This window comes from Melanotaenia boesemani, chromosome 6 (genome assembly GCF_017639745.1).
Source record: "Melanotaenia boesemani isolate fMelBoe1 chromosome 6, fMelBoe1.pri, whole genome shotgun sequence".
Lineage (NCBI taxonomy): Eukaryota > Metazoa > Chordata > Actinopteri > Atheriniformes > Melanotaeniidae > Melanotaenia > Melanotaenia boesemani.
Genome location: NC_055687.1, coordinates 7,552,757 through 7,563,885, shown reverse-complemented (window position 1 = coordinate 7,563,885; position 11,129 = coordinate 7,552,757).

Below are 11,129 nucleotides of genomic sequence, written 5' to 3'. Positions count from 1 at the left end.
GGGATGCAGATACTTGTGGAAAATGATGTAAAAGAAAAAAAAAGGCCAAAGTTTTCAACCAAATGACAAGAAAAATAGATTAAAGAAATATTACTGGTACTTTTAGTGTCAGCATGTTGTGGAATTTCAATGCAATTAATCCATGAAAAAGAACGTAAACTTTTGTTATTATATCTATATTTTAAAAAATGAGATTTTTTGCATTTTTAGCCATGTATTAAGAGCCAATGTGGAAGGTCCAGAGAGCCACTTGCAGCTCCAGAGCCACAGGTTGAACCCCTATACTAAGGCCTCGTCTGTACTAAGGTAACTATAGCTTTTTTTTTTGTTTGTTTGTTTGTTTGTTTGTTTTTTTCACCTGAATGAGTGAACCCATGGAGTTTAGGAGGACAATAGTCTCATTTGGTCACAATTTCAAACCTCATACCACATACTGAGCCTAACCTCATTAATACCATCCCTACTTTCAGGCATGGTGGTGGCAGCATCATGCTGCTGGAATATTTTCTATGATAGAGGCAACAAGTCAATTAAAAGGTGAAAAATTGTGCAGATTTAAAGTTTTCATTGTTGCCAGAGGAGCTTTGAGAAAAAAGAGAAGGGTCTGACTATATAAAGCAAACAAGACATTTCAATCATCGCAGTACATCTACAAAACACTCCAAAAATCTGGTTTTACTTTTCTGGATAGGATAATTGTTTGTAGATTTATGGAGGGAAAATTGACCCAGTTCATTTAAAGAACAGCCAGAAACCTAACAAACTGTGGAACATTTAAAAGGGCCTGAAAACTTTCTTTCAGCACTATATACATCTGGGTTTCCTACTGGTTGATGGGTCACTGTCGTTTAGCTTATTGGAACATATGCGAATTGAGGTCCATTACATGATCCAATAAATACTTTAAATGTGTATTTAAAGTGTGGTGCACACATCACCCGGCAATTTGAGAAATAGAAACCACTCCGTCAAAGATGAAAAATTAAAGTTAGTGGATATATACAGTTATTATAACTGCAAAATAAAAATCAATTTTAGAAATGTAAGTTCTTTATTTTTACTGCTGGATACAGTTTAGTCAGAAAAATTCATCTGGGTCTTTTCCATTCGAGCCGTCTGTGACAAATTTAAACCTGCCATGCAGCTTTTGATTTTTTTAAAAACTCTGTGTTGACACAATTTATGGCTCTGCTGACAAGCTTGTGCTCAAAATGAGTCTCATGTTGTAGTGTGTGTCACATTTACTAAGTTCCCTTTTTAAAACAAATGGAGAATGGATATTTTCCAGCTCGAGAGCTCTGCTAAATGGTGTGAAGGAGCAGATTTGGATCAACAACCTCCACCAGTTTGGCGACGACAGACTGCGCTGAATACTAATATAACTATTCCTCCACTGAAAGTCCAAATGAAGCTGTTTAATTATTTAAGATGTCAAAACTCTCTTGTTTGCACAGTTTGCAAACAACAAGAGGAATCTTATTTATAGGATAATTACCAAAATGTCAAAGCACATAAAACATTTGCTTTGCCTTTGTGCTATTTAACGAACAGCAGATGTATGCACACTGTACAGTTAAAGACTGATTTTGTTCTTAAGGAAACTGAAAATTCTGTTGTTAATTTCAGTTTAAATGACTGATATCAAATGAATTGAGATAATTTTTCAATTTACAGATTAAATATGTGGTAGCTGCACAGACTAAGAAATTGATATTTGTAAATACAAAATCCATCTATCAGCTTCAGCTTGTATGTGAATAACGCAGGGTGCTTCAGAGAAGGTTTATTATGGTTGAAAAGCATCTGAAATCATCAGAAATATAAGAGCTACATCAGAAATCCTTCTAAATCTGTCAATCATGGTGGTTCCAACAGGTAATTTCTTTCACAAGTAGCTCGTGTCTGCTGAGCAGACCTCTATGAGCACCCTCTGAAAGTGTGTGGTGTCATCATAATTTGAACATATAGCCTATGACATGTCTTATATTGCAATGAAAGCTTTTGGCCCTGCTTTCGAGTGAGGCTGGTCAGAAAAGCAATGAGCTCTTTTCTGCTGAAGTGCTCCAATTTTCTCCTACAATTCAAACATAGATCCAAGGTAAATATATGACTCTTCATTCTCTGCATCCATCTGTTGCAATCAAATCCGTGTAATGGACTGACTTCTCCAAAGAGCGCAGCCTCTAGCCTGGTGTCTACAAGAACAGGAAATTTTTACTACAATTTTTACTTAATTATCTCTACTGTGGGTTGTTTTGTCTTTTAACTAATTGAATTGTTACAAGGTAAATTTTCTTTATTTTGTAGTCATTCAGTAGAGGCACCATCAGTCAAATGCAGAACCTCAAAATGATTCTTCTAAGTTTCAGCCATTCAGATAAATTCACCCTCAAGCCTTTGTGAAATAATGCTGAATTAGCTCACTCAGAAAGATCTGTTCTGTCTTAATCAGCCTCTGTTCCTGCTGTTGTGTTTGAACTGATCTATTTTCTGCATCACCTCCACTTTCCCACGCTGTCAAAGCAATTCCATCTCTACTTTCCACTTCAGCTTTTATCCATTCTGCCTGATTTTTCTTTGAGCCAATCGCACCTCAACTCTCTTTCATCAAATAATATCATTTGTCATTCTGCCTTTTGGGTTCATCCCACCCCCCTAACTCCACCACCAGCAGTAGCTTCCCTGGGCCCTATTCCTGTCTCCCATCTTCATCCAGGACTCAGTGGCTGCTATGATGCTGCTACTCTTTGGAGTTTAACCAAAGAAAAATTCTGCCATGCATGCCTGAATTTTCCAATTTAAAAGATGAAAAAAAAAAGATTTTCTTCTAACATTTTTATAACCTTTATAGAGGCTTTAAAAAAGATGAAACATAAAGACATCTGCATCTAACCCACATGCTTTTCACTCTACTAAATTTAGACGAAATACACTTTCTGTGTGGTAAAGGGTGGTAAATTCTGAAACACCCTTAATAAGAGACTGTACAACATTTCCAGCTTTTAAAATACAAGTCAAGTCAGGTTTATTTATATATAATATATATGTATATAATTTATATTTCCAACAAGTCATGCAAGTGCTTTACAAACTAAAATAATAGTGCATGATAGTAGAGCAGTAACAGTAAAGCAATACAATAAGGTAATTAAAACAATGTCAAACAAATTTAAAACAACTCAAACAACTCCGCTGGCTAAAAACAAACCATTTTTGTGATAGTTTTTAACGTGTAAACACTATTTAAAATATAATGTCATATTCTATTAATTATTTTTCTTATTGTACCAACATTTTATTGTTTTATTGTATTGTGTATTCTTTCTTTACCGGCATGAGCTTGCTTTCTATAACCTGGCATGTTTACATTTGTTGCTATAGATGTTCATTAATAGCACTGTCCCTATCAAATAAACTAATACATTTATAAAATTAAAATATTTGCTTTAGAAAAAATCCTAATATTAGCAGATGTTTTGTTTTTCCATTTAAGAACATTATCCTAATGCTTGTGAAATATTGCCATTAATTCAAAGGCTGAATCTGAAATCAAGACAAAACACACTGCCTCTGTGCTGTCCACACAGAAAAAGTCACGGAGGATAATCTTCACTTGTATTTCCACAAGGCTTCTTTTCACTGTACTGTTACACCAATTGTTCTACTTTTAACACAAATACATTATACTTCAGTACAATTATGTACTCTTAACATCTTTTATATTTCTATACAAAAACCTTTAAAGGAATGTGTTAAAATATGATGTGAAAAAAGTTCAATGCACTTATTCACAAAATAAATCAATTGAAAACAAATCTTTCACAGCTCTGGTTACCTTTAACAGCTTTTGGTGTCCCAAAGCTGAGTTCTTGGACCCAAAGAGCAAACTGCAAACAAGAAGTTAAGTCCAAACAGAGGTTTGTTAAGAACAGGATGGAACAGCGTTGAATTAATAATTGTTCAGGTGTACTTGAAGGAATGACACAGCAAACAGGCAGACAGGTGCGTGCTTTAGATAGATACAACTCTGTAGGTGTATTCATGGCGCAGAAGATACTTTATGTTAGAGGTATGACCCAGGTGAAGGACTGTTGGGTGTCTGAATTTGCAGCAGGCAGCATTTCCAACTAGGCTCTACTGTGGTTATGGGATGTTCGTCTATTGAGTGGAAGAAGACTGAGGTAGAAGAATTGCTGGGAAGATGAGCTGATGGGAGATGGCTGCACCTGAGAGGCCTAGTAGAGCAGAGAGACAGCCCACAAACACACTCAGAGAGAAAATACAAGACTAAAAGCACACACAGGTGAAACTGTGTGTGTGTAAAAGTCTGTTTAGTTGATCATCCATCAAGGCATCTCTACAGCAGAAAAAGAACAAACACAAACCTGACAAACAGTGGGTCAACATCAACAGCCATGCACTCTGAACCATGGACAACCCCCCCTTACTTAGCACGTCTTTTATGTCATTGCACTCCACACAGATCCCAGGGGTCCTCTGGCCAAAGACTTTTGGTGATCCCATGTATAGGTTGAGGTTGTTTGTTGGTAATTCATGACCGGTGTGCAAAGGTTGACCTTGTTTTCTTGCTTATATTTTTACTTCGCTGAATGCTTTACATATGTTGTTTGTTCCTTTCTGGGTTTTTAATCATGCAGCACTCAGGCCAACAGTTTCTTGTTTTTAAATGTGCTTTATAAATAAAATTGCCTTGCCTTTAATGATCAAAACTGACCCAAGCTGGTTCAATCTGCAATACTAGATCAGATTTAGTGGCCTCATTGCATGTTACCTAACATGATGGTGGTTATGTTATGCATGTGTTTTGATTCACGTAGATGTTTGCTGGCAGCAGTGGGGATCTTAATGGTGACTGGTGTTGTTAATAACAGGAATTTTCTGCAATTTAAAAGCTAGAGGAAAACTTCCTTGTGCATCAGAAACGACATCAAAATAAACCTCATCGATATAAATCTGTGTAAGGTTTATTTGGCCACTGTGAGTGAAAGTGCCTGCTTGTTATAATCTACCATGTAAATAAGTAAAACTCCATGAATGTCAAATGGTGCTCAGCATCTTTTGAGCCTTATTTAGGTTCCCTGTGAAAATCTCAGCCCTGCCGAGATCAAGCTAACCGACAGTATTTGTCTGGAACAATTGTTCAAAGTTTCCTCTTCAGGCAAAAATACCAGACGAGAAGAAACAATTTACAATTTTTGACAATTTTTGTTCCAGTTTTAAGCAGCTCTTTTTCAAAAGGAAAACTCAGCTGCAAAAACTATTCCATGATGTTTGAACCGCAGGGGAAAAGCTTTCACTGCTTCCTTCCAAAGAGAAAACGTTATTTTGCTTGGCAGAAATAAAATTTCCAGAATCTACCGCTCCACCTGATTGACAATTGGGGGGGTCAGATAATGGTGTCTCCAAGTGGAAAAGTTCTAATCAAACCAGAGTTGGTGTGTTTGAGCTTTTCATCAGAGGGATGCGACTTAACTTTATGGATGCAGACCATTGGCTTTTCTTGTGACAGTTGTTTGAGGCTTTTTATGGCAACACGAGGCTCCACATGATGACAGCAAAATCAGTTTAGCAAAATGTTGCTGGTGGCGCTCGAGTTTCTCACAGTCAGGAAACAAAATGCCTCTCAGCACTTAATGTTCATGAATTCACAGTTTATGCGTGACATCTTATTCATAAAGTGTAGAACAAAATGAAGAAACAACCAGAGGAACCACCTGCAAAATTAAACAGGATGTAAAGCTAAAAAAGGTACAAACGGCCAACCACATGAATAAAATCTAAATTAGATTAGATATAAGCTAATGGCTCATGGCAGTTACAGTGTTTTTGTTTTGTTTTTTTCTATTAAAAACATGGTTGTGATTTGATTTTTATGGTTACCATTACCCTTAACAGGGTTAAGGGTTTTAACAGTGCCTTCTCACACAAATGGATTTCATCCCCTTCCTTAGTTATTTCTTTATCTGATGAAGACCAGATGAGATAACTCAACTCCAGCATCAAAAACCTTCCAACTTCCAAATAATTTGGTTTGTATGGAAGCCCATTTCCGTCACTCTGATGAAAAAAAAAAACATAGTATCTCATAATTATGACTTAAGTATCTCATAATAATGAGATAGTATCTCATAATTATGACTTAAGTATCTCATAATAATGAGATACTTAAGTCATAATTATGAGATACTATCTCATTATTATGAGATACTATCTCATAATAATGAGATACTTAAGTCATAATTACGAGATAGTATCTCATTATTATGAGATACTATCTCATAATAAGTAATTCACCGTTACACTTTAACCGTTTTCCTTTTCTCCGTGTACTGTTAGCTTGTTCCGTGTCTCCTTCGAGTTTTCTACCCGCCGTTATTACCGGAAGTTGTTACCGGAAGGCACAGTGCCGACCGGAAGTAGTAAGCGATCTTCAAAATAAAGCTGATTATAATCATAAGCTTCAACTAAGCGATCTGTATATAGAACACATGAATTACATTTTCTTATGATAAACCCAAATCATGAACTGTATTTTATACCTCAGTCCAAAAGATGCGATAAAAAAATAGCTTAATTAACTTTCTTAAACTTCAACCTTTTTAACCATGCAGGCTGCCACCTTGTGGCCAAAAAATTAGCAAAGCAAAAGTGGTTTGCTACAGAGATGCTATCTCATGATTATGTTACGACCCCTTCTTCTTTTGTGGCTTTGTTAATTATGTTTGTGTGCAGGTGCAGCTGGAGTATTCGGCGGGGCGTAGCTATATAAGACCCGCCTACAATCGGCCTGGTAGCTTCTTTCTTTGCTCCGCTCCCAGGCCGGACCTGCGCCGTTGCACCTCGTTATTGTGTTTGGTTTAGTTCTACATCATACAACACTGCACTCATTATATTTGTACACACAACCAAGCACGCCCTGACATTACTGATATTGCAGACAATCACACTTCATGATTATATTATTTTGTCTTAAGTTTTGGTTTAATAAATAATTATAAATGGTTTTCTTGGTTGTTCGGCGTTGTTTTGTTATAACCGTAAGGCTGGTTGTAACAATTATGACTTAACTATCTCATTATTATGAGATAGTATCTCATAATAATGAGATACTATCTCATAATTATGAGATACTATCTCATTATTATGAGATAGTATCTCATAATAATGAGATACTATCTCATAATTATGACTTAAGTATCTCATTATTATGAGATAGTATCTCATAATAATGAGATACTATCTCATAATTATGACTTAAGTATCTCATTATTATGAGATAGTATCTCATAATAATGAGATAGTATCTCATAATTATGAGATACTAAGTCATAATTATGAGATAGTATCTCATAATAATGAAATACTATCTCATAATAATGAGATAGTATCTCATTATTATGAGATACTTAAGTCATAATTATGAGATACTATGTTTTTTTTTTTCATCAGAGTGACGGAAATGGGCTTCCATAGGTTTGGATGATGTTCAAAGCAAAAAAGAAAACAGAAACAATATTAATTTCAAAATATCCAAGTCAATTTCAGTTCTTTATAAAATCAAAGATAATTTAAATCAGTTCACTTTGTACTGTTCCTTCATACTAACATACATGATTTATCGTGTCAAAATATGAGGGAACTCTGTAAGAACACAAATTCAGTCTTCTAAAAAAAAAAGCCATAAGGATCCATTAATCCACTACAAAACCAACAAACTGTTCATCAAACTGAAAATACTGAAATAATCAATGGCTAATTTCAAAATTTTTATTTCCAATTGAGGGAGAATAAATTCAGTCTAAGAGTAACAGACATATAAAACACAAACACACACACACACACACACACACACACACACACACACACACACACACAATGGTTTAATTATAGAACATCTGCATTGATGACATGTAAACATGACAAACAATTACATGTAAAGAAATGGTAAAAAATTATACAATTAAAAGATATGAAACAATCAGTGAGGTTTATTATTATTATTATTATTGTTGTTGTTGTTGTTGTTGTTGTTATTATTGCATATTTTAGTTTGTGATGTGTTAAATGTTGAGATGAAATGTGTGAAAATTCAATACTGAAGTTACTGTCAACATGGTTAGCACTTCATCCTACACCCTTTTTCAAACTTTGAAAGCTTAGATTTTATGTGTTAAAATTTCACTTTTCTGTCTGAAATGTTTGTTTAAAATAAAGTACAAATAGATCAACAAAAACAAAATCTACAGCATTTAATATCAAAAGATTCAGAGAATCTCAAGACATTTCTGCTCAAGTGATCTGTCTGAAGAGTATACAAGAATCAGGTGTACAGGTATCAAAATAAAGCAATATGTGTATTTATTTATTCATTTTTTACTTATTTTTCCATCCAGAATGGAAGGCTTTGAATATTTAATCATGACTGTTAAACTGAGTAATGCATCTATTACATCAGCCTGGCTTTGTAGAAGTAAAGTTCAGGTGCTTGACTTGCCAGCCTGCAGGCCAGAACTCTCCAGCTGAAATATTTTGGAGCATCTTGAAACCACAAATGTTATGTGATATGACAAAGGAAACTGATCACTGATGCAGCTTGAATCCTTTCAGACCAGAATGGGACAAAGTCCAGTAACTGGGCTCCTCACTTGGGGGAAGAGGGGGATGCTACACAATTATAAACAAGACCCTGTCCCAACTTTTCCTTGTAGATTTGGTCTTACCAGATAAAGATGATCTAATCATTTTCCAGAACTTTTATAAGGTCTCACAATCAAATCATATTTTCCAGGTCATGATTTATGCTGACGTCTTACTTCAGTGAGTTATGAATGAAGTTTTTTATATACTACAATCCACGTCACTATTTAAATGTATAGACTGAAATAATTCTGATCAATAAGCAAAGCCTTCATTGAAGAATGTTTTTGATAGCAGCATGTGGCGCCACAATTTTTATTGTCCATAATTAATGGCACCTTCACAGACACACAGCTTCCTTATGTGAGAGCGATTGTGTGGAAGTAAGCTTTTAAATTGTGAGCTGATGACAAACCACATGACTTTCCTTTTCCCATGATTTGGAAAAAATGTTAAAATCTGGTTGGTTTAGAGCAGAGGACAGTTTTCCACTTTGCCTTGAACTTTGTTGTGACAAACTGCATTCACCAACAGTGATTTCCAACCAGTGCCCTTCATGCTGTGAGGCTGCAGTGCTAACCACCACACCACCATGTAGCACATGTAAACACAACATCTTTTCAGCCAAGCACATGGCAGCAACTCAGTGCATTTAGTCATGAAGACATGATCAAGATGGCTCTTTGAAGTTCAACCTGAGCATCAGAACGAGGAAGACAGGAGATTTAAATGACTTTGAACATTTCATGGTTGTTGGTCTTTCAGAAACTGCTGATCTACTGGAAATTTTCACACACAACCTTCTCTAGGGTTTACAGAGAATGGTCTGAAGAAGAGAAAATATCCAGCGAGCAGCAGTTGTCTGGACCAGAATGTCTTGTTGATGTCGGAGGTCAGAAGAGAATGGGCAGACCGGCTGGAGATTAAAAAAACAGTAAGTCAAACAACCACTCATTGGAAAATCATTTCCTGGTCTGATGAGTCTCCATTTCAGTTCCACATTCAGATGGTAGGATCAGAATTTGGTGGAAACATCATGAAAGCATGAATCCATCCTGCTTATATTAACAGATCAGGCTGCTGGTGGTGTAATGGTCTGAGGGATGTTTTCTTGGCACATTTTGTGCCTTTTAGTACCAGGTGAGCATCATTTAACCACCACAGCCTACCTGAGTATTGTTGCTGACCATGTCCATCCCTTTATGACCACAGTGTAGCATCTTCTGATGCTACTTCCAGCAGGATAATGCACCATGTCACAAAGCTCAGATCATCTACAGCTGCTTTCTAGAACATGACAATGAGTTCACTGGACTCCAACGGCCTCCACAGTCACCAGATCTCAATCCAGTAGAGCAGCTTTGGGATGTGGTGGAACGGGAGATTCATCATGGATGTGCAGCAACTGTGTCACGCTGTCATGTCAATATGGAGCAAAATCTCTGAGGAATATTTCCACCTTGTTGAACCTAGGACACCAAGAATTAAGGCACTTCTGGAAAAAAGGGGTCCAACCTGCTAAATAATAGTATGCTCCCTCACAGCATGCTGAATTTTTCACTGATATTAATACAAGACTTTCTCTCACAGCTGTAAAATTCTGTCTTGTGGGAGAGCCAGATGATAAATACAGTGAAACCTTTGTATTTTAAGTGCCTTTATCTGGCTGAAACCATTTTTATATTAGATGAGGGAAACAACTATTTTTATCTGCTTTAGATCAGATCTACAAAAGTTCAGATAGCATAATGAAATTTGTCTAGAAATCTAAGGAGTATATCTTGAGTTATTAAAAAACCCCAGGATTGGCTACTTACATTAGCCCAGACCCGTATCAGTCTGCATTAATAGTTTTCTAAAAACTAAAAGTAAAACTGAACTTTACTTCTACGCAGCATCAGTGACATCTTCCAATCAAAAACCCATACAAGAAACCTCTTTATTTGATTTATTAAGTTGTATTCAGACACTCAAAACTGATCAGCCCATCACTAGTAATGCTGTTTTACATCATTAGAATTCATTGAGCTGTAAGAGAGACCACCAGTTAGGTTAATTATGCTACCTGCTTATAGCCATAGGTTAGCAAGTCCAATACAGTCCGTCATATAAAATCGAAGGGCAGTCATCAATAATTAAAACATGATCAACACTGTGCAATGCAATGAAAGTTCCTTTCAAACAACCATGGACCTTTTTTTCAGAAAAGAAAAAAAAAAGTAACAAGACACCAGAGGGATTTTTGTTATTAACACTACATATACCTAAAAGACCACCACTTCTTTACATTTGACCAGTTTGTGACAAGGTCTAACATGAAAAGAAAGGGAAAGGGGAAAAAAAAAGAAGCAGTCTGATACTGAACTGTACAATTGTTCGGAATCTCTAGATAAATTTTCCTGGAGAGCTGATGAGCTCTGTAAGCTGTACTAAAGGAAGAAGACAAAATTGCACCCTATAACAACATTAGA